Genomic DNA, 26,028 nt, shown 5'->3' with positions numbered 1-26,028 from the left:
CTTAACCACCTTCTCGCTTCCAGACGGCTTCATTTCAGCTTTACGCACCTCCAGGTAAACCGAACTGGATCCAAAAACCAAATATATTGAAACTGAACTGAAACGAAAGAACTGAAACCGAACCGCAAACCAACAAAAAAACATAAACATAAAACTAAAAACCTTTAACCTAAGCGTAACAAAAATCTGAAAAAAAGTCAAAACTCAACCGAAACGAAACGAAACTAAAACCTGAACCGAATAGATTGAAACCGAACTGACATGAAACAACCAAAACCAAAAACCGAATAACTAAATCCAAACTGAATGAAACCAACAACTGAAAAATATCGAACCAAAAACCCAAAAAAAAAACAGAAATAAAAAACTGAAAACCTTAAACCAAAGCGAAACCAAAACCCGAAAAAATCGAAACTGAGCTAAAATCTGAAACCGAACCGGATCCAAAACCGAATATATTGAAACCAAACTGACACGCAAAACGAATAAACTAAAACCAAACTGAAATGAAACTAAAAGACGGTAACCGAAACCGAAACTAAAAGCTAATAAACCGAGATCGAATCAAAACAAAAGTTCCAAAAACCAAAAAATTCAAACAAAACCAACAACTTAAAATATCGAACCGAAAACCCAAAAAAAAAAACAGAAATTAAAAATTGAAAACCTTTGACCGAAGCAAAACAAAAAACCGAAAAAATCGAAACTGAGCTAAAACCGAACCGATCCAAAAACCGAATATATTGAATCAGAACTGATACGAAACAATCGAACCGAAAACCAATAAACAGAAATAAAAAACTGAAAATCTTTAACCAAAGCGAAACAAAAAATCAAAACGTAACCGAAACGTAATTAAAATCTGAACTGACACAAAACAACCATCCAAAAGCCAAATTAACTAAAACCGAACTAAAATGAAACTAGACAGAACCAATAAACTGAAATGGGAACTAAAAACCTAATAAACAGAGACCGAACCAAAACGAAAATTCCAAATCCAGAATGCTGAAACAAACCCAACAAATGAAAATATCGAATCAAAAAAATAAATAAAATAAAAACAGAAAACCTTTAACCGAATCCAAAATAAAAATTGAAATCTTTGATGCTCCTTGTGTTAGGTCTATGGATTTTGTCAGCAGCGGGACGGTAAGCCAATCAGTGCAGTTTGTGGCTCGTCCAATAACGCATGGGCCTGCCTGATATGCGGTTTTTTTGGATGTAAAAGGTATACTACTATTACTATTACCTTCTGTATTTCTTTTTGGTTATTCAATTGTTTATAATTTCGTTGCTACAATATATATTTGATAAATGTTGGTGTTAAAGATAATATAATGGGCATGCTATTAACAATATTGTCAAGCTCACCATTTCTATTCACCTCAACTAGAAACACATCAGATTTGGGATTTTGCTGGTGATAGTATATGTGCATCGGTTAAAACAGCGTGAATGATCACCAATCAAGTTTCGTGACAGATCACTAATTATTATTATTTCTTTTACCTAAAAACAGATTCTTGACGAATACAAATATCTTCTTTCAAGTTTCAACCCAGAACACCGATAAATATGAAAAACAACCTATGCGTTTTTTTATCGGTTTATAAATTTATTTACCGTTTAACTTTTTATCACAAGATGATAATTTTTTTCAGCATTATGAAGCACTTCCTACTGAGGCAAAAGGTCGAAAGGAGATGACTTTCCAAAGAAGCTAAGGCAGTTTCTAATGTTAGTTTTTTTATATGAACAAGCTTGTGCCAGCTAATGTGGCTGTCATATTCTGTTGATCATTGTTATATGACTGAGATTTTAACAATGTAGTTTGTGTTTGTTCTTTGCTGGTAGATTAATTGAGTGTATGCACGCATTACAGATGTCGACTCGACTGAATATAAAATGTTTTTATAGAGATGCATATCAATAATAGTTGTATGCCATTACCCACAGTGTTTTGTTTGAAATGTACACTTTGCATATCAATAATAGTTGTACGACTGAATATATCTCTTTCTAAGTGTATACTTTCTACTTTTAAGGAAACAAATCAACAATGGTGATAGTTTGATAGATCCAGACCTAATGACACAACGTTAATTAACAAAAGATGTACGACTGCAATTGATACTTTGTCTAGTTAGAAAAGAAATTATATACAGTTGATGCTATAAATTTGATTGCAAAAACTGTATGGCCAAAAACGTAACACCCTTTTTTAATATACCCTCCAGACTTGATAGTTTTCAATTTGTTATAACCACCAAACCAGCCTCGAGGCATTTTAGCAGCTACAAACATGGGCCCGACTCAGCCCAATAGTCCACGAAGCCCATCAGACCAGAAAGCCCATCAGCAACATCTTAATCAGAAGCTCAAACTCCAAAATACATATATGCAGCAAACAAAACTTAAAATAAATCATATACCATATAAGACTATTGAATTGAAACAACAAATAACTTACCAGCTATTTTTCCAACAAATTGGATTTGAAAGTGGTGTATTCCATTCCAATTAAAAAAAAAAAGCTGCCAGCATATCTACCTCCTTCCTTTTGTTAATTGCATTGCATGTATGCTCTCCCCTCCCCTATAGTGGCGTACCCAACAAAATTTCTTACAGTGGTCAGAATTTTTTGAGGTTGGTACACAGTTTGGTTCGACCGTTCGGGTAAGGTTAACTTGGTATATAATTTTCTCTTTTTGGATCCATTTCGGCCTTTCTAGTCGGGTCAAATCGGGTCGGGTTATACAAAAAAATATTCAAATAAAATACCATATAACTAAAAAAAGTACGCGAAACGTCATTAAGTATGCATAATTAGAATACAATACAAAGTTATTCTCTACGGGTTTTTATTTTTTGAAATCTAGTCATAACATCATCTCGTTTGACATTCATTAAGTATTTCTCAATGAAGCAAATACAATTACCGTTTAAATTAAAATCACCCATCAGATAACGCAAATCAAACTTCACGTACTTCAAGACTTGATAAACCACTTAAGTTTTCAAATTGTTCCTTTCAAATTATCAATGTAGGTCGCTAGTTTAATCTGAAGTCTTCTTTTATCACTTTCACTAAAATCTTATGGTTACATTTTGGTTAGTCCATATGAATGGGTAGACGATTGATTGTCGAGTCGATTGGAGTTTTAGAAAAGAATATCTCTATGCAATAAAAATGTTATTCATATATAAGAAGCGAAAACTAAAAGCTTATTTAAATTAAAAAAAATTAATAAATAATACACTAAATAAATGGATACGTAACAGTTGGCAAACAACAAACTGATTTTTATTTTATATTAGGTAGATTAACTAATAAACAAATGTGTACAAATAATATTTACCAATGTTTACATACCCGGCCCGGACATCGACCAGGACGTCTTACCGGTTCAAAGGTCGGACCGACCCGAGAGGATGGACGGGTGTTTGACCTGGATGACGTCATAAATATATATATATATATATATATATATATATACACATATAAATAAAACTAATACAATTTATAATAATAAATAAGTAATAAACTAGAATTAGGATGCTGATTAGAAACGGATGGATTTGAATCTGGAACTTATCTAAATTATAAATAAATAAAATAAATAGAATGTTGAAATATACTGCATTACTACCCAAAGGCAATAAAAAATAAATGGTTTTAACCTGAAGCTAACAAGCGTGGTTCTCTTCTTTTTTCTCCATGAGTGAGTGCACCATAACTTCATCTCACACCTTAGGTAAGATTTATGACTCAATCGGTCTCCCCATCTCCTTTCACCCCTATCATTTGCATTCCAGCTTATTTGTAGAGTCATCGGATGTAATTGTCGTCGGAATATTAGATTTTATACATTTTACCGGTTCACAGGGTCCGGTCCAATCACAAACTGGTCGGGTTTTTAGAAAACGGCTAAATACCATGAGCCGGACCGGTGTTTGTTCCGGCCCGGTCCGACCGTTGTAGTCTTGTCAAAATACCATGAACAATATGAATTATTTACTCCTTGTCAGCTAAATATATGTACCTACCACCACCGTTGTAGTTCACTTCTCCCCTATATGTGCATGCTCTTGCCGCCTTCATTCATGCCACTTTCATCTTCTTATTACAATATGTCCTTTAACATAACCTATCATAACTTATAACTCATAACATAAGCATAATCAATTCTCTGTCATAGCCATGGAAAACCAAGCAGAGATCTGCATTGACAGCCACCGAAGAATAATTATACTCCGGCTGCCGTATCGGGGCCATATAAACCCGATGCTTCAGCTGGCAAACCTACTCCATTCGAAAGGCTTTACCATCACCATCCTTGCCGCCAACTACCCTCAAATCACATTCAAATTTGTCCTCGACAACAACGATACACACAATGATGAGCAACGTGATTCCAAACCGGCTTTAGATGTTTCTGTAGCTTTTTCAAAAATGAAGTCGTTAAATCAACGGGTTGAAGTTCAATTATGCCACCTATTAGAGCGGGAATTGGTGGCGAAAAATGAACCGCCAGTTGCATGTTTGATAGCGGATGCACTCCTATACTCCGCTCAACCGTTCGCAAGGAGCCTTAAGCTCCCGGGACTTGTTCTGAGGACGAGCAACATTTTTTGCTTTTTGATGTATGTTGCAATACCCCGTCTTCAAGATGCTGGCTACTTCAACCCATTAAATAGCAAAAGTAAGTTCTAACATAAATACCCTTTTTCCTTTTTAAAAAACAAACACACATGTGCATATGCAACCAACAATGTTCATATAATCTTCTTCTAAATTCTAATATATAATTATTTGTTTTAAGATACGGAAGAACAAGTGGAAGGGTTCCCGGTGCTGAAGACAAAAGACATCATAAGGACGATGAGCTTCCGGAGAGGGAGCGATGACGCCGAAGAGGTTATCAATAACATGGTTTAAAAGGGGTTAAACCTCGTTAGTATATGCTAAAAGATAAATGTATACCAACACCATACCAAAAAAGAAACCAAAGATAAATCAATCCATTAACAAAATACAAGTGTTGGTGTACATTTATTTTTTAGCATATACTAACGAGGTTTAACCCCTTTTAAACCATGTTATGGATCACCCGTTCAGCGTCATCGCCCCCTCTTCGGAAACTCATCGTCTTTACGATGTCTTTTGTGTTTAGCACCGGGAACCCGCCACTTGTTCTTTTGTATCTTAAAAAAAATAATTATATATTAGAATTTAGAAGAAGATTATATGAAGATTATTGGTTGCATATGCACACGTGTGCTTGTTTTTTACAAAGGAAAAAGGGCATTTATTTCAAAACTTACTTATGTTATTTAAAGGATTAAAGTAACTTGCATCTTGAAGACAAGGTATTACGGCATACATCAAAAAACAAAAGATGTTGCCTGTCCTCCGAACAAGTCCCGGGAGTTTAAGGCTCTTCGCGACCTGTTGAGTTGAGTACAAGAGTGTATCAGCTATTAAACATGCAACGGGTGGTTCGTCTTTCGCTGCCAATTCCAGCTCTAATAGGTGGCGTAATTGAACTTCAACGTGTTGATTTAATGACTTCATCTTAGAAAAAGCAGCTGAGACATCTAAGGATGGTTTGGAATCACGTTGTTCATCATGTGTATCCTTGTTGTCGAGGACAAATTTGAATGTGAAGTGAGGGTAGTTGGTGGCAAGGATGGTGATGGTAAGGCCTTTTGAGTGGAGTAGATTTGCCGGCTGAATCATCGGGTTTATATGGTCCTGATACGGTGATATAAGGCTAAATATATATTAATCCTTTGTATATTTTATATAATATTTTAAACGTTTATGTTCGGTTTTTGTTAGGATTTGTATACTACTAATTTAGTTGAATAATGTAGGTTCCGGGATTTGTTCGTGGTTAAAGAGGGCGAAAAACGATAAAAAACAAGCCGAACCGGAGAACCGACACATCAGAAAACGAACCGGACCGAACCAGGAGTGAACCGGACCAGCTAGGATGAACCAGATCCCCTTAGGCCGGAGCGCCGCGCGACGGGGAGGGGGGAGCCCGCCGCGCGGCGTGGTGATGGCGGTGCCCAACTTCTAGAATCTTCCATGTGTTAGCCGTCTTAACCTATTTTTGGACCCATGTTGCCTATAAAAAGACCCCTAAACTCACCCTTAATCATACCCTGAAGTTCCAGACGAATTTGGTGAGTTCTGAGGCGTCCGAGGTCAGTTTTCGGCAGCTTTGGATTCGAGGAATCAGCCGGCGAAGTGCTTAATATTGAAGGACGAAGATTCCGGGTTTTATCACCTTTATTATTCCGTTCTTATTTATTTTCACCTTGATTTCGTTTATTATTGTTTTGTTCAATTTTAAGATGCTAGGCTAAACTTTATAGACTGTCTAGGCTTATGATGAACCTACTTTGACGTTGTGTTTTGATTTGGGATTTATTTATCGTTATGGTTTTATGAACTAGTAAAAGGTTTACTTATACTAAATTGATGCATATGGATATTTAGGATTGTTTGATTAATTATTATTATTCCATAGTTGCCTTGATTATTGTTTGTCATTATGATATGTTGCTATTAGGTAAATTACTTTGTGTTTTTGATTATTTTATGATTGATGTGCACTAAGATCATAGGAATAATACTTATTAATTAAATAAACTTAAGTGTGCTGCTAACCTAAATAGCTGTAAGGTGCTAGGTTATTGGTAGGTCTTTGTTGATCAGGATTACTAGATTTAGTTCTTCGTAAGGAGTCCGTCTAGGTTTGATTGGTTAACTTTGTCTATCGAGTCAATTGAATATATTAGACTGCCTTTGATTTCCGCGCTGTAAGATAGGATTTCGTATAAAGGAATTAGTTTGTAATTAATTAGGTGACCGTAAGCGAACTTGATTTTTAATACTGGTGTGCGTTAAAACTTGTTAGAAATCCATAGGTTTCTCTTGAGAAGGGTCAGGGGTCCTGTTCGGGTTTTTTCTTTTAAGTGTCTGTTTTACGATCCCAGTCCATAAATAAATACTTTCCCGAGTCAATTCACTACTGAAATTTAGGGGAGTCTAGCCTAGGTAGTTTTCTCATCATCATCTTATTTTCATAAACAAACTTCGTTTTCGTTTAAATTACTTGCTTTCTTAATTAGTTTTTAATTATAGTATTAAATTAGTATTTTAAATAAAAACCCCCAAAACAAATATAAATAATAAGTCGTGTTTTGTAGTCGAGTCTAATTAGCTAATAACCGTAATTTAAAGAGTCTCGTGGATTTGATATCCGGACTTACTTAGCTGTACTAGAGTCGACCGGTTCACTTGCCGGTTAGTAGTTTTAGTTAAGTTAAGAGTCTAGAATTATTACTTAGTGTTTATTTTTAGTTAATTTTGTTAATAATTTTATAACTACTTCAAGCACACCATACGGCAACGGGAGCATAATTATTCTTCAGTGGCTGTCAATGCAGATCTCTGTTTGGTTTTCCATGGCTATGACAGAGAATTGAATATGTTTATGTTATGAGTTATAAGTTATGATAGCTTATGTTAAAGGACGTATTGTGATAAGAAGATGAAGGTGGCATGAATGAAGGTGGCAAGAGTACGTATATACAGGGGAGAGGTGATCTACAATGGTGGTGGCAGGTACACATATTTAGCCAGTAAAGAGTAAATGATATTTCATATTGTTTATGGTGGCAGAAAAGACTTTCTGAATGAAGTAAAAGAACTTGTGGTCGCCGATCTCTTCCTTAAAGATGGGGATGAGTCGATGTCGGTTGATGTACTACAATGGTCGGACCGGGGTCCGGAACAAGCACCGATCCGGTTCATGGTATTTGGCCGTTTTCTAAAAACCCAGCCGGTTCTTACAGTTTGTGATCGGACCGGACCCGGTGAACCGGTAAAACGTATAAAATCTAATGATCCGGCGACAATTCCGACGGAATTACATCCGGTGACTACAAATAAGTGGACTGCGAATCTCTGATGCAGGCCCGTCCCAAAGAATGATAAAAAAAAATTAGGCCTTGTGCGAGAAAATTTTAGGGCCTCCTCCTTATAATATAAATTCGTCAATTATATATCAAAAAACCACAATACGAATACAATTGTTATATAATAAACAAAACAAAAGTAGTGTATCAAAATTCAAAATGATCGAACCTACTTAATCGAAATTTAAGGCCCTCTTAGCCTTGAAGCAAAGCTCTCGATCATGTTTTTATGTCCATAACTTCAAATATTTCGTTTTCAATAGATATCATTACCAATATGCTAAATTTTTATTAAGACAGCAATTTATAGACAAACACAAAACACTTTCTCTCAAAAACAGTTAATAATAATAAAAATCTCCAAAGAAATGGTCAGTTTAAATATTGAAGAAAAGCGTCTGGGTAAAAATGAAGTGTACAAATTTCATCATCAAACTACCGACAAACAAAAAAATTCAATGAAGAATTTAAAAGTGAAATCATACTTTTGTGCAGAATTCATACCAAACAATGCCTAAAAACCAAATTAAATTTTGCAAAAAGAAAATTAGGTCATACTCGTCGACTAACATAAACGAATTGAAATCATACCTTCGAGGCTTTGATTCCCGTGACGTCATCGCTACACCTTAATCTCCAAATCTCCAATCAATGAAATCATACTTCGTTCCCGGGCCTTTAGCGGCGATGCATGGCAATGAAAACGAGCTGCCAAGAATAATAAAAGTTGGGAAAGTTGGATTGAGGGGTATTTATATAAAAACACTAAAACTTAATACTTTATTTTCTATTTTCTATACTTTTTAAAATTGTTTTGTCTTTTTGTGACTTCGCATTTGATCAATGGTGAGCCAATGTGATTTCTACTACTGATTTTGTTGAAATGATTTATTTTGGGGGAAATTCTTAAATGGGCAAAATTTAGAGCTGATAATTCGTGTCTTAACAGGTTTAACAGGTATGAAGCGACGCGCTGAACACAAGTATCAAACATAAATACGACTCGTTTAACTGTTTTATATGTCATGACTATAAGACAGTTTTAAGTTTCATGTACCAATAAAGGAATATGATGGAGTCTAGCCTACTAATTTCAATTATTTAATAAATTAAAAAATCACATACCGCACTTTTTTGTTTAACAAGTCTTATCATGTATTTAACATGTACACAATTGCCAGCCCTACCTAAATTAGAGAGAGAAGATTAAAATATTCCAAAAATTATTCAAATTCCAAATATAGTTCATCGAAAACAATCGGCGCTGATGCATTTGGATTCCCACCGATGGTTTTCAACTTCCAATAAGAGAGAGACATGTGTAAAACATCTTACCTAACCCGATGGTTTTGTTATCAAATCTGTCCCGATTCTTTTTGACTAAAAATCATCTCCACGAAAATCATGGTTTTCCAATGAACTCTATCTTACCCGTGAGTTTTCAAAAAATATTGAATTTCATGTTTTTTTTAAATTAAACTTCTCATATGAATTTCAAACAAATTTAGTCTTTTGACATAAACCCATAACAATTTTCATCTTCATTTTCTTCATCTTCCGGCCATGAACATAAAACCCACTTTCTGGCTACCAGCACCACCACCACCACTCCATCACTGGCAAAAACCCACCACCACTCCACCCGCCCTAGATTTGAGAACAAATGCAAGTACTCAAGAGGATTTTAATAGATGAGAGAAATAAGATAAATAATAGATGCTCTTGAAATTCATATGAGAAGATGAATTTAAAAAAAAAACCCTAAATTCGATGCATTTTGAAAACTCATGGCCCAAATAGATTTCAATGGAAAACCATGGTTTTTGTGGAGATGGCTTTCGGTCCAAAAGAATCGACCGGATAGATTTGAGAACAAAACAATTGGGTTAGGTAAGATGCTTTACACTAGGCTCTCTCTTATTGGTAGATGAAAACCATCGATGGGAATCCAAATGCATCGGCGCTGATGGTTTTCGATGGACTATATTTGGAATTTGAACAATTTTTGAACTATTTTGATAATCTCTCTCCTCTTTTAGACTGTTTTGAGAATTTTCCCATTATTTTCATACTCTTATCTACAAAAATGGACTAATTTCATAATTTTCTCTAAAATATTTTCATATCATCTGTGTACGCACTGGTAATGTCAAATCCCCCACATTTACTTTTCAATAAATAGATTTAAGAAAAAAAGATTATTCACATCCCCTTGAAAAAAAGGGTGAAAAAATCATAAAAACATTTTCAAATTCCTATTGAAAAAAACATCAACTTTAAAACAGTTCTTTAATTAAAAAAAAGAAAAAGAAAATTCAGAAAACACTTTTTATAAAGAAAAACTAATACCATACTTAAAAAAGAAAGAAAGAAAATATTTACGCTTTCTTTTGAAATATTTTTAAAAAAGTATGGAGGATATATACCCATACCTAATTCAATTATCTAAACAACATGGTAATTATAACAAATGCTAATTAAAATAGGATATATATAAAAAAAAAATAAAAGAGATGGTACAATACCCATAATGAATATAAAAGAGATGCTACATAATAATAGTGTGTAAAAAGCACATGTCTTCAACTTCAAGCCATTGACAATAAAGTAGATACAATAATGCAATAAGAAAAAAACAAATGAAAGTAACTGAAACAACAAAGGAAATTGAAATAGCCATTGAATGCATTAAGTTTGTGAGTTTAGATGTGTTACTTACAAAATCAAACCTTTATTCTTAATACCAAAATTCACCTTGAATCAACGTCATTGAGTCTTTTTGTTTATGTTAAAACCGTAGTAGATCCAACAATAGCCACCCATTTAAGTTTACCGATAAAAACAATTATATGAAAAGGGTCGATCAATGGCAGCTGCTGGTAGGGAGTCAACCAATAACACAAAAAGGACTCGGTGATTGCCACGGATTTGACATAACGAAATATACTTGTACGTAAATTTCAAGTTAAATCTAGTCATAATGCAAATATTTAAGTCTGATTACAGTACTAAAATTCATCTCACTTCGAACCCCAAAGTGCTTTAGCGAATATGCAAAGAGTAGCATGTGGTTGCTAGATTCCTCATAATGAGTAATGACACTCAACATAAGGATAAGGCAATAAATCAAGTAAAATCAAGAGTCGGACTGGCATATCAAATACTCTTGATCAACATGCTTAGGTGAAAAGTATGCTAGATTAAACTTCTTTACAAAACCATGTATTCTGGATAGTTGTAGGCTAATAGCTATTTAGTTACAAACTTACAATTAGTTTAAGAACATGACTCACTTTTCCATTGATGAACATAACATGATGACCCAACCCATTCACCTATGAGAAAACCCATAACTGGAAAAACTATCTAGTTCAATACGGAACAAAATGCTTCATACGGGACTCGAACTAATGACCTCTTTTAAGGAAAGTCATGGAGCTACCGCTGGACCAAATGTTCTTTACTCTTTGGTATATACGCACTCCCATGGATCCAAGCCGATCTTGAAAAGATGGACCTTTTAAAAAATGGCAAATAGATGAAATCAAATAAATCCTTGAAATTTTCCTTTAAAGAAAAGGTGAAATCAAAGAAGTCCTTGAAAAGTGGGACCCAGCAAGAACCAAAACTAACTAGATTTCTATTGTAATAGAACAACCTAAAAGATAACCCAAGGACGGTAAGGTCCTATTATAGATAGGACATGGGTGTTTGTAGGATAAGATAAGGATAATACAATATTAATACAAACCTATCTTCGTGTTTTCAATCTTTTTTGTTTTTAAACGTACATAACTCACATTTTCAACCCCGTAATCTACCCTTTTATGATCACATGCAAACCCGTGACCACTTTAATTCATATACTCATCAAACTTACAATAATATTTGTAATTCTTCTATGTGAATTGAGTGTACACTAGAAAATAAGGAACTTAGATATTAAGTGTGAAGGATAGTGGTTAGAAGAAAAGTTCAGGTATTGCAAAAATGTACAATGGTACATCCTTATCTTGTTGTGCGTGGGGGTGAGGGGGGACAGATGGGTTTTTGTGCCTAAGCAAAGTTATGATAATTTTTCTTTCTTACCCTAGGGTAATAGTACGTACTCTACTAGGCCTGTAAATGAACCGAACGTTCGGTGAACTATCGTGAACTGTTCGGCAGGAAGTTCGTTTATTTAATAAACGAACGAACATGAACAAAAAATTTGTGTTCGTTTAATTAAATGAACGAACATGAACGCATGTTCCGTTCGTTCATTTATGTTCATGAACGTTCGTTTATGTTTGTTTATTTATGTTCATTTATGTATTAATATTAATAGAAAATAATTAAATATTATCTGGATATATCATCTGCTTAAAGGTTTTATATTTGTTAATTTGTGTTCATTTAAGTTCGTTTATATTTGTGTTCATTTACGTTTGTTCATACATGTTCGTTTATCTTTGTTCAGTTATGTTAGTTTAGATTTTAAACAAACAAACACAAATGTCCATTTTAAAAAAAACGAACATGAAGTTGTGCTGCGTTCCATGTGCGCGGGATGATGATCCAAGCTCGCATATGCATGGCGGAGGAGTGGTGATCCGCGGGCGCGCATGCATAGCGGCAGAAAGTTGAGCGCGCATGCATGTCGGGAGTTGAGCGCGCATGCATGGCGAAGGGTTGCGTGCACATGCATGGCGGAGAGTTGAGCGCGCATGCATGGCGGGAGTTGCGTGCGCATGCATGGCGGGGAGGTGACTCGCGGGTGCGCATGCATCGCGGCGAAGTCTTGATCTTCGGCATTGCGCATGCATGGAAGCGGAGACTTGATCTCCGGTGGCGCGCATGCATGGTAGCAGAATCTTGATCCTCCGCAGTGCCCTTGCATAGCGGCGGAGTGGTGACTCGCGGGCGTGCATGCATGGCGGCGAAGTCTTCTGCGCAAAACCAAAGGCACGACCCACATAGTGGTTTCCGCGGGCGTGCATTGCCAACCCGCAGGTGTTGATGGCATTGCCAACCCGCAGGTGTTAATGCATGGAATGCATTAACTTCTCTTCCCGCAGGTGTTAATGCATGGATGGCATTAACTTCTCTTCCTGCAGATGTTGATGGCATTGCCAACCCGCAGGTGTTGATGCCCGAATTGCGGTTATAAACGGGTTTTTCCTTCGCACGTGTACAAACTTTCTTGGACATTTTATTCTTTGTAAAATTTGCTTTTTATCAAGCGCGGTGCAGACAAGCGGACTCCGTGGATCTAACAAGTTAGAGGCGCGGCTCCTCGGCGGAGGTGGTGGGTGGTCCTTAACGGTGTGCATGCATGGAAGCGGAGACTTGATCTCCGATGGCGCGTATGCATGGTGGCGAGGTGTTGGATCGCGGTGGTGCGGTGCTCGGCGCCAGCGCGCATGCGTTGTAACACCCCGACCAAAGGCGGATTATACATCGGGGCGCCACATATTGTTTCATTACTCGTGACACTATTGGGTGTCAATATTTAATAAATACGTTTATTCGCGCACGCGCAAAGTAAACAAGATAACATAAAACATCATAAATCAATATATTATAAATCATAATATTCGAACAGCAAAGACTTGTCTTGATACATTTTAATCTAGGTCCAAAATAATGAAAACTTCCTACGTGTCCACAAGCTCCAAAACAGCTACTGCAAACCTGAACATGTGTTAAAATAAACGTCAAACACTTGCGTGTTGGTGAGAAATCAAGTTTAATACAATACATAGATAACAATAAATCTGCGCGCAACACGTGTATGTCTGGTGTTTAACAAGGGTGCAATCAGATTGTGATCAAGCCTAGATAGATCATAGCTCATAGTTCATAGTTCAATCCGTGCTCCCAATTGAGCACAAAAACGAGAAAACATATGTGCAAGTGTAAACAAAGAAAACCGTAAACGATAGGTCTCCCGTGTTCATCTAATGGATCCATGAAAACTGCGGAATAGGCCGAACAAAGCGGTTAATGATACACACATACAAATAAACAGCCAAGTAAACGTCCTCAACACATGGGATACTGCGCGACTAAAGTTCATAAACAAGTTTAAGACTCTAAGTTTGTACGAACACATGAACATCCCAAAACATTAAAAGCAAAAAGGGATTAGGTACGAGATTACTCACTTGATAAACGATGCGGTGTAAGATAAAGCAAGAACCAACTTTAAACAAGCACAAGTTAACCTATAATTAAAGATTATTGTTTTAATGATTTGTTTTAAGTCTTGATTATAAGTTTGCATAAGTAAATTATTATATATATATATATTACCGAAAAAGCAGGGCAGAACGGAGAGGAAGACGGAGGCAGAGAGGGAGGCGGCAGAGAGAGCAAGGAGGAGGTTAAATTAAGTGTTTGTGTGTGATGTGTTAGAAAGAAAATAAGATTATTATTTATAGAGAAACCCTAGGGAACACAATCCCTAGAAAAGGGGAAAAGATCTCCAAAAAGCAAAAGATTCCAAAAGCAAAAGATATCAAAAGATATGGCAGCAGGGAAAAAGAGAAAAAGCTGACAGGGAACAGTAAAAAGGCATGGGCAGTTCAGAAAAAGGTACTGGTCAAGCAGGGAAAAAGCAGATCTCAAAAGATAATGTCAGTCACTTTTTCTGCCAACCAATGGGGTTGGTGCGCATGCTGCGCCGAAAGTAACTTTTCAGACATAAAGCAGATTAGGTCAACAGCACAAAAGATAAGACAACACAAAAGCAAACGGCTAGATTAAACGGAAGAAAACTCAAAGGGTTTAGCGCGAGGAGGCTCGAGCGCGAAGGCAGACACAGAAGGTCAAGAGAGCGCGAGCGCGAAGGCAGACAGAACCAACCTTAACGCGTCGCGGAAAGAACTACATTTCTAAGCGCGCCGCGGGAAGAATCACATTTCTTAGCGCGCCGCGGGAGGAACTAAAATTCCTAGCGCGCCGCGGGAAGAACTATAATTCTTCGCGCGTCGAGGGATGAACTACGATTCTTAGCGCGCTGCGAGAAGAACTACAAATCCTTAGCGCGTCGCGGGAAGAACTACCGTTCTTAGCGCGCTGCGAGAAGAATTTCAATTCTTAGCGCGCTGCGAGAAGAGTTCGTCTCGCGTATCGCTGAAACAGGTGGTCTTCACGCAGGATTCCTTGTAAGGGGTCTGGCGCGTGGAGCTGCGCAGACAACCTTAGGCGGGAAGGAACAAAGGACAAGCAAAGAGTTAGAAGAAAGAGGGAAACAAGGCGTAAGGGCGGGACGGCGACAAGAGGGAAAAGAAGGCGGAAAGAGAGAAGGAGAGGGAATGGACGGCGGAAAGAAAGAGAGAGAAAGAGGCGGGAAGGAAAATATATATTATTATTAAAAGTAAAATATAAGTATAAATATTAAATCATAAAAGAAAGAGATCGGATCGGAGAAACGGGTACCTGGGTCGGGTCAGATCGGGGCAGATGTCACAGTCTCCCCTACTTTAAGAAATTTCGTCCCGAAATTTATCTCGAAGTAGGTTGCGCAGAGAACAGGTGCGGGTACTTGATCTTCATTTGATCTTCCCTTTCCCATGTAAACTCGGCTCCGCGCTTGGACTCCCAGCGAACTTTCACGATAGGGATACGACTGCGCTTGGTTTGCTTTACCTCGCGATCCATAATCTCAACAGGCTTCTCAACGAAATGCATAGTTTCATCAACTTGAACTTCATCAAGTGGAATGTGAAGGTTCTCGTCAGCTAAACACTTCTTGAGATTGGATACATGGAACATTGGATGCACATTACTGAGCGCGGGCGGCAGGTCAAGTCTGTAGGCAACTTTTCCTACACGCGCGAGAATCTTGAATGGACCAACATAACGAGGAGCAAGCTTACCTTTCTTCCCAAAGCGGACAACACCTTTCCAGGGCGACACTTTGAGGAGAACAAGATCACCAACTTGAAATTCGAGAGGCTTCCGCCTACGATCTGCATAACTCTTCTGTCGGCTTCTGGCAGTCAGCAGATGATCACGGATCTTGGCGATTTTATCGGTTGTCTCTTGAACAAGTTCGGGTCCTGTGATTTGAGCTTCTCCCACTTCGTTCCAACAAATCGGGGAGCGGCACTTACGACCGTAAAGTGCTTCAAATGGGGCCATACCGATACTGGAATGATAGCTGTTATTATAAGAGAACTCAATCAAAGGCAGGTGTGAATCCCAATTACCTCCAAAATCAAGAACACAAGATCGGAGCATATCCTCAAGAGTTTGAATAGTTCGCTCAGACTGACCGTCAGTCTGAGGATGATATGCCGTACTCATGTCCAAGCGAGTTCCTAGCGCAGATTGGAGAGATTTCCAAAAGCGAGATATAAAACGGCCATCGCGATCGGATATGATGCTCAAAGGAGTACCATGGCGGCAGACAATTTCCTTGACATAAAGCTGCGCGAGTTGCTCAACACGGTAGTTTTCACGAATGGGCAGAAAGTGAGCAGACTTAGTCAATCGATCCACTATTACCCAAATGCTATCATGTTTGCTTGTTGTCAAAGGTAACTTGGTAATGAAGTCCATCGCTACACATTCCCATTTCCACGTAGGAATTTCTGGTTGTTCGAGCAAACCAGATGGGCGTTGGTGTTCAGCTTTCACTTTAGAACAAGTCAGACATTTAGCTACGAACACAGCAATATCCTTCTTCATACCGGGCCACCAATAAGTAATGCGCAAATCCTTGTACATCTTATCAGCGCCGGGATGAATGGAATATCGAGATTTGTGCGCTTCACTCAGGATATCAGCGCGAAGATTCTCATCAAAGGGAATCCAGATGCGATTGAGATAGCAGAGAATTCCACCCAGATTAGGGACAAAATGCGCTTCCGCGCCACACGCTAACTCGGCGCGAAGGTTACCATTACTGATGGATGCGCGCTGCGCGTCACGAATACGCGATTCAAGGTTGCTTTGAATCGGCGCAAAGTGAAGATGCGTGCGCGGCAAGATACAGTTAAGCTGGCAGGGTTTTCGGCTGAGCGCATCGGCTACCACATTAGCCTTTCCAGGATGATACCGGATCTCACAATCGTAATCGCTGATGAGTTCGTTCCATCGGCGTTGCCTCATGTTGAGTTCCTTTTGATCAAAGATATGCTGAAGGCTTTTATGGTCAGTGTAGAGGATGCACTTAGTACCATAAAGGTAGTGTCTCCAGATCTTCAGGGCAAAAACAACTGCACCAAGTTCGAGGTCGTGAGTTGTATAATTCTTTTCATGAACCTTAAGTTGCCTTGATGCGTAAGCGATAACCTTGCCTCGTTGCATAAGAACACAACCGAGACCTTGGTTGGAGGCATCGCAGTATACGACAAAATCATCATTACCCTCAGGTAGCGCAAGAACAGGAGCTTCACACAACAATCGCTTGAGCGATAGAAAGGCTTCTTCTTGCTTCGAGCCCCAAATATACGGTTTACCTTTGTGCGTTAGAGCTGTTAAAGGCAAAGCGATCTTCGAGAAGTTCGAAATGAAACGCCGGTAATAACCAGCTAAGCCCAGAAAGGAACGGATCTCAGAAGGAGAGGATGGCGTAATCCAGTTCTTGATTGCTTCAATTTTGGATGGGTCGACATGAATACCCATCTTGTTCACAACATGGCCAAGAAACTGTACTTCATCAGACCAGAATTCACACTTGGAAAGCTTAGCATAGAGTTGCTCAGCTCTAAGCTTTTGCAATACCAATCGGAGATGTTGCTCATGCTCGGCCTTGGTCTTAGAATACACCAGAACATCATCGATAAACACGATCACGAATTTATCCAAGAAAGGCCTACACACCCGATTCATTAGATCCATGAAAACGGCGGGTGCGTTGGTTAAACCGAAGGACATGACCAAGAATTCAAAATGGCCATAACGAGTTCGAAAAGCAGTCTTCGGAACATCTTCATCGCGGATGCGCAACTGGTGATAGCCAGAGCGGAGATCAATCTTCGAGAAACAAGAGGCACCTTGGAGTTGATCAAAGAGGTCGTCAATACGCGGTAAGGGATACCGGTTTTTAATGGTGAGTTTGTTCAACTCGCGGTAATCAATACACATGCGAAACGATCCATCTTTCTTTTTAACGAACAACACCGGAGCACCCCAGGGCGAAGAGCTAGGGCGGATGAATCCTTTAGCAGTCAACTCTTGAAGTTGGCTTGCCAATTCTTGCATCTCAGCGGGCGCAAGACGGTAAGGAGATTTAGCTACGGGGGAAGCACCTGGGACAAGATCAATACGGAACTCGACTTCACGAGCGGGAGGGATACCAGGAAGATCATCAGGAAAAACTTCAGGAAAATCACGCACAACAGGGATATCGCGAAGCTTCTTCTTTTCTTCAGCAGGTTTAACCACATGGGCTAAGAATGCAATACACCTTTTTCGCATGAGTCTTCGGGCTTCGGCGCAAGACATAAGTTTAAGACCGCGGGAGGGTTTTTCGCCGTAGATGTGAAGATCACCATTTTCTCGAGGAATGCGAATCAACTTCTTGGCGCAAATAACTTCGGCGCGATTATTCGAGAGCCAGTCCATACCAATGATAACATCAAAGCTCCCAAGAGGCATGGGGATGAGGTCGATCATAAAATCGTTTTTGTTAAGGTTAAGCGTGCAATTTTTAATCACAGAGTTAATTAAAACAGTTTCGCCATTAGCCAATTCAACTGAAAAATCTTCTTTTAAGTTATCGCGCGGTCGCGCAAGCTTCTGCTCGAAGGCGCGAGAGATAAAACTTCGATCGGCGCCAGTATCAAAAAGTACAGAAGCAAAAAATCCGTTAAGCAAAAATGTACCATTAACTACGTCATTATTCGCTTGCGCTTGGTGCGCGGTTATGTTAAAAGCTCGTCCACGCGTCACTTGGTTCGAAATCTGGTTCACCGGATTCGCTTGTGTGATTTGCACTTGTAGTCTTGGGCACGCGTTCCGGAAATGACTGGGATCACCGCAGTTAAAGCACGATCTGGGTCGTGGGTTTTGGTAGGTTGGTTGTGGATTCTGCGGGTAGACTGGTGGTGTTTGCGCAATTGGGTTGGCGAGAGGGACTCTACAGTATTCGGCAGAGTGACCAACGCGGCCACATCGGTTACATTGCCGACACAGGGTTTGGGTTGGGTGGTGAAGTCTACAGGTTGGGCAAAAGGGTTGATTTCCTGTGTAAGGTTTCTTAGGTGGCGGGGCAGGGAGTGCGGGATTGGTTAAGGCATAGTTGTGGACTACAGGAGGTGTTGGGTAGGCTGTCAGTGGGTTAGGCGTGTAAACTGGAGGTTGGTAGATGGGTTGCTGGACAATGGGCGGGTTGGTAAGCGCATAGGCTTTGCGCCTGCGCTTGAGGTTGTTACGGTTTGAGGGTTCTGGTTTGGTTTCTATTGGTTCAGGGGCAGTCTTGGTGGGTTTGGTCTTTTCTGTTCCCCGCAGGAACAGGGTTCCTGCTCTGACATGGTTGTCGCTGAGCACAGCGGCCAACTCGATGGCGTCAGAGAGGGTTACTGGGTTTCTGGCCCATACAGAATCTTGAATTTCCATGGGGAGACCCCCAAGGAATTTCTCTATGGCTCGGCGGGAAGGGGTAACAAGGTGAGGGACAAGCAGGCTTAGTTCATGGAAACGCGTCGCGTACTCGCGCGCTTCACCGCTGTATTGCTTCAAGTTCCAGAATTCTTCCTCCAAGCGCTTAACTTCGTTGGGAGGGCAGAATTCTCGCGTCAGAATTTCCTTGAATTCCTCCCAGAGCATGTTGGAAGCAGTTTCTGCGCCACGCGCATGAGCTACTCCATTCCACCATGTAAGCGCTCTAGATTCCAGGACACTGGAAGCATATAGGGTTCGTCTGTCTGAGGGGCATTGGGTGTGGAGGAAAGTGTTTTCTATTTTCTCAAGCCACTGGAGCATCACGGTGGCTCCTTCAAGACCTGTGAACTTTGGAGGGTTACCCGCGTTAAAGGATTTAATGTTGTAACCAGAGGTGTTGGTATTGTTTTGGCTCAAAGCTTGGGCTATTGCGGCGGCCATTTCCTGGGAACGTTGCTGCGAGCGTCTGCGCGAGGCTTCTCTTCTCTGAAATCGGCGAGATAGCGGAGGCATTCTATAAAAGTTTTAATTTTAGTTAATATCTTGATTTTAGCGCAAAGTTTTAATCTTATAAAGCTTGGTTTCGCGGAGTCAGTTACTGTCAAAAGTTAAAGTAAAATAAATGACCCTAAATGCAGACTTAATAAAGGTAACAAATTCGAATCAAGAATCGACAATTCATGTATCACCATGACTTTCCGAATTCCCAATTTAAAATATACGAGCAAACGAGTATTGGAGATTGACGATTCATGTATCACCATGACTTTTCAATCTTCAATATAAAATATACAAGAAAATGAGTATTGGAGGTTGACAATTCATGTATCACCATGACTTTTCAAGTCTCCAACCTCAGAACATAATCGTAAATGGAAATTGAAAATCAACTATTCATGTATCACCATGACTTTTCGGATTTTCAAACCCAACAAACGAATATGTAAGTAAAATCAATAAAAATCGAAATTTAACAAGAATCGAAATATCGCGAAATAAAACATAAAATCATATACTGCGCAAGCGCGAGCATATTCATAAATAACGAGTAATTAACAATAGGCGCGCAAACATGAGATTTCTCTCATGCGCGAGAAGGGACTCTTAGGTATTCTAGGCCGTTACGTCTAACCACCTATCCTAAAGTCAACGAGCTCTGATACCAATCTGTAACACCCCGACTAAAGGCGGATTATACATCGGGGCGCCACATATTGTTTCATTACTCGTGACACTATTGGGTGTCAATATTTAATAAATACGTTTATTCGCGCACGCGCAAAGTAAACAAGATAACATAAAACATCATAAATCAATATATTATAAATCATAATATTCGAACAGCAAAGACTTGTCTTGATACATTTTAATCTAGGTCCAAAATAATGAAAACTTCCTACGTGTCCACAAGCTCCAAAACAGCTACTGCAAACCTGAACATGTGTTAAAATAAACGTCAAACACTTGCGTGTTGGTGAGAAATCAAGTTTAATACAATACATAGATAACAATAAATCTGCGCGCAACACGTGTATGTCTGGTGTTTAACAAGGGTGCAATCAGATTGTGATCAAGCCTAGATAGATCATAGCTCATAGTTCATAGTTCAATCCGTGCTCCCAATTGAGCACAAAAACGAGAAAACATATGTGCAAGTGTAAACAAAGAAAACCGTAAACGATAGGTCTCCCGTGTTCATCTAATGGATCCATGAAAACTGCGGAATAGGCCGAACAAAGCGGTTAATGATACACACATACAAATAAACAGCCAAGTAAACGTCCTCAACACATGGGATACTGCGCGACTAAAGTTCATAAACAAGTTTAAGACTCTAAGTTTGTACGAACACATGAACATCCCAAAACATTAAAAGCAAAAAGGGATTAGGTACGAGATTACTCACTTGATAAACGATGCGGTGTAAGATAAAGCAAGAACCAACTTTAAACAAGCACAAGTTAACCTATAATTAAAGATTATTGTTTTAATGATTTGTTTTAAGTCTTGATTATAAGTTTGCATAAGTAAATTATTATATATATATATATTACCGAAAAAGCAGGGCAGAACGGAGAGGAAGACGGAGGCAGAGAGGGAGGCGGCAGAGAGAGCAAGGAGGAGGTTAAATTAAGTGTTTGTGTGTGATGTGTTAGAAAGAAAATAAGATTATTATTTATAGAGAAACCCTAGGGAACACAATCCCTAGAAAAGGGGAAAAGATCTCCAAAAAGCAAAAGATTCCAAAAGCAAAAGATATCAAAAGATATGGCAGCAGGGAAAAAGAGAAAAAGCTGACAGGGAACAGTAAAAAGGCATGGGCAGTTCAGAAAAAGGTACTGGTCAAGCAGGGAAAAAGCAGATCTCAAAAGATAATGTCAGTCACTTTTTCTGCCAACCAATGGGGTTGGTGCGCATGCTGCGCCGAAAGTAACTTTTCAGACATAAAGCAGATTAGGTCAACAGCACAAAAGATAAGACAACACAAAAGCAAACGGCTAGATTAAACGGAAGAAAACTCAAAGGGTTTAGCGCGAGGAGGCTCGAGCGCGAAGGCAGACACAGAAGGTCAAGAGAGCGCGAGCGCGAAGGCAGACAGAACCAACCTTAACGCGTCGCGGAAAGAACTACATTTCTAAGCGCGCCGCGGGAAGAATCACATTTCTTAGCGCGCCGCGGGAGGAACTAAAATTCCTAGCGCGCCGCGGGAAGAACTATAATTCTTCGCGCGTCGAGGGATGAACTACGATTCTTAGCGCGCTGCGAGAAGAACTACAAATCCTTAGCGCGTCGCGGGAAGAACTACCGTTCTTAGCGCGCTGCGAGAAGAATTTCAATTCTTAGCGCGCTGCGAGAAGAGTTCGTCTCGCGTATCGCTGAAACAGGTGGTCTTCACGCAGGATTCCTTGTAAGGGGTCTGGCGCGTGGAGCTGCGCAGACAACCTTAGGCGGGAAGGAACAAAGGACAAGCAAAGAGTTAGAAGAAAGAGGGAAACAAGGCGTAAGGGCGGGACGGCGACAAGAGGGAAAAGAAGGCGGAAAGAGAGAAGGAGAGAGACGGGACGACGGAAAGAAAGAGAGAGAAAGAGGCGGGAAGGAAAATATATATTATTATTAAAAGTAAAATATAAGTATAAATATTAAATCATAAAAGAAAGAGATCGGATCGGAGAAACGGGTACCTGGGTCGGGTCGGATCGGGGCAGATGTCACATGCGTGATGGCGCGCTGCTGCTTCATAGCGATGGAACTCATGCATGGTGGCATGCACCATGGCGGCCAGATGGTTATCCGCGGTGGCGTCTACGCGTGGTGGCACAATGACCTTACGCGGTGGCGAGGTTCACTTGTCGTGGCGCGCATGAATGTTGACGGAATGTTAATCCGCGACGGTGGCGCACGCGTGGTGGCGATGTATTGAATCGCGGTGGCGCACGCGTGGTGGCGATGTATTGAATCGCGGTGGCGCATGCGTGGTGGCGAAGTGTTGTGCCGCGGTAACAGACATGCGTGTTGCGTTGTTCTTCCATGGTGACGCGCATGCATGGTGACGCGGCGACGATCTGCGGTGGCGCTCATATATTGTATCGGGGTGTTCGACTGTGCGCATGCATGATGGCGCACTGTTGCCTATGGGCGCGGAATGGACGTCACAGTGGTGGTGTTGGAAAGCCAGAGCGCTTATATGGTCCGCAATGACGCGCGGTGTTGATTCACGCCAGGGCTCATGGATGGCCGCGCGGTGCAGATCCGCGGCGGCGCACATGTATGGCGCCTTGATGGCGGAGACAGCCCCGACGGAGCTGAATAGAAGAAGGAGGCGGAGTCTATCTGTGTATTATTTTGAGGCTGTACACAGCCTGTCATTCTCCTGTGTATTCCTTTTTTACACCCAATTTTTTGCTTTGTGACTATAGATCTAGAACTTATTCCAGCATTGAACACTGAAAAATCAGATCTGGATCCGGCACCCATTGCGTATGAACGCAGATCTAGAGAGAAACAAGAATATCGAACGTAACTGTTGCTCAAACGGAATCAGATCTGAAGGAATTAGAACCAGATCTAACCTCCGTCACTCTAGAAACACAGATCTGGACCTGAAACGGGGAAGATTGAGGTGTGGTTCGTTACCGTCCCACGGATGGCGCCAATGAAGAAACACGAAACGTACCAGGCATAGTTCGGATCGTCTTCTACAGGATGATGTAACCAAACCTCGCTCTCCTCCGCTCAGATCTGCAATGGTTTTTGGGGGTGTGGAGGTGACTGCTAAGAAATCTCGAGGATCTCTTGTTTACAGACACAAAAATATGGTGATGGCTCTTATTGAGAACAACAACCTTTAATAAGGAGGTGGGGACCTCCTTATATAGGGAGCCTCATGGCCACCATCATGGTACCCTAATGGGCCTAGCCCAGTTAGGGTTACCTCCATAAAACCCTCTCAGCCCAATAATATTGTATTAGTCCATATAATAAAATAAGCCAAACATAATAAATTAAGGTCGTAAGCCTGTGGGTGTTTGGCCGCGGTTGCACGGTCGCTGATGGTTCATGGTTGTTCATGGCTATGATCTTGGTTTGCTTTACATTTGTTTGCCTTATTTATAAACATTTAAGCTAAACAACCACGTGTGTGTACTGTTTGATCTCTTGAAGGTAGATGTACCTAAATATATTGATTACATTTAATGTCATGAATTTTATGCATAAAAGAAGCTAATGTAGTTTGATTTCAATCGGCGTTAAATCATCTACCTGTCTAGAAATGACAAATTACAAGAATAAATTAGGCTGTAATAGGTGGAGCGGGTTCGACTTAATTCTAAATAAGCTTTCTGGTTTAGGAACCCGTGAATATGGGTGTTTACTTGCCGTTTTATTATAATCAATTTGTTTTTAAATAGAAATCTTCTTTAGTTAAAAGAAAAAGAATGGCATCATACCATTTATCTTCGGGTTTAGCATTCTAGATATTCTGGATTTTTATAAATACACAATGTTTCCAAGAAAAAAAGACGAAGCATTTCCACGCGGTTTGTGTGGTGCCATTGTGGTGTTTATGGAAGGCTCAGAACAAAATGGTGTTTTGACGGCTTGGCAGTAACACCGGATGGGGTGGTGGGAAACATAAGGGCTTTTAGTTACCTTTGGGTTAGAATTAGATCGGATGAGCGCGTACTTGTTTTGAGATGATTGATGTAGATTTAAAAAATAATGGATGAGCTTGTATTTATGGTGTTTCTTGGTGGTGGTTCTCGGGCCGTGATCTGGTATCTTGCTAGACCCGATTCGTTTGCATTTGTGTTTTTTAATAAATGCTGTTGGTCGTTAAAAAAATGTTATTAAATGACGGGTAGGTAGCCTAGGGTAAGAAACATGTGCCCTTCAGAATTCAGCCGAAGCAAATGCTGATATATCATTTAATATTTGGTTTATCGATTCAAGACAAGCGGTAGTCAATTTGTTTACGTAGATTTACATCAGACAAGAATAAGTGGTGTTTTCACTTTTCACTATTAGCATTGGATCACATATGGTTCTTAGAAACAGAAGACTTTATTGTAGGGAAATTTCTTAAAATAAGTATTTTAAGAAACTAACTTCATATTTTAGATACATTTTTTATTATATTTCAAAAATAGGTATCAAAAACTAGTCGGGACGAGTAGTTTGTGCAACAAAACAAGTAGTTTACATAACCACTAAAAATACGTCACGTGACCATAAACTCACCGAAACAAGTACGTTTCATATTGGTTTAGTCGCCACGAGCAAAGAAAATGCATGTCTCGGTAATAACATCCACGACTATTGCATAAATGTTCTCATCACGACGAGTAGATCTTTGATGTTCGGAATGACGAGTAATTTACAAACTAACTGACCCGAGTAGTTGACTCACGAAATGCATCGTCCCGGTTAGTTTTACAAAAGACTAACTGGACCAAGTAGTTTGCAAGCTCATATAGTTAATATGACTAGTTTGTTACTAGTTAACTGTCTCTACTACTTTGACATTACAATTCACTCGTTTCTGTTTATTTATTTAAAAATTTGCTCGTGGCTGTTAATGCTTTTGCTACTTTACTTGGACCGTTACGTTCTACTCTAATCTAGTCGTTGCAATGTTGTGGTAATAAATCGATTGGTCAACAAGTAATTTAATCCATTATATCGGGAAATACTCGTCTGGGAAAATCCCCACCTAAATCCAACACCCGTGAACACTTGTATGAAAACACAACAGTGCGGTGAGATAAAACTCTTTCATTTCAAGAATCCAACTAGTGACACCCCTTACTCGCCTAGTCTTCCGTAATATCTGGTGTCGTTGAAACTAAATGATGAAACATGAATCAAACCTGGATCATTTGAAGCACCAAATCTCTTTCTTATAACTCCATATGAGCTTATTGGCCATTCAAGTGTCAC

General features: G+C 39.7%; 1 pseudogene; it reads left to right on the top strand.

Annotated features, from left to right (window-relative positions):
* Positions 1-4,204: 4,204 nt before the first annotated feature.
* On the top strand, positions 4,205-4,942 carry LOC143560356 (UDP-glycosyltransferase 76G1 pseudogene; annotated as a pseudogene).
* Positions 4,943-26,028: the final 21,086 nt, after the last annotated feature.

The sequence above is a fragment of the Bidens hawaiensis genome, unplaced genomic scaffold, assembly GCF_021521415.1.
Source record: "Bidens hawaiensis isolate Kalapana, Puna unplaced genomic scaffold, B.hawaiensis_p1.1 tig00020325_1, whole genome shotgun sequence".
Taxonomy (NCBI): domain Eukaryota; kingdom Viridiplantae; phylum Streptophyta; class Magnoliopsida; order Asterales; family Asteraceae; genus Bidens; species Bidens hawaiensis.
This window is presented reverse-complemented; position numbering and strand designations above follow the sequence as displayed.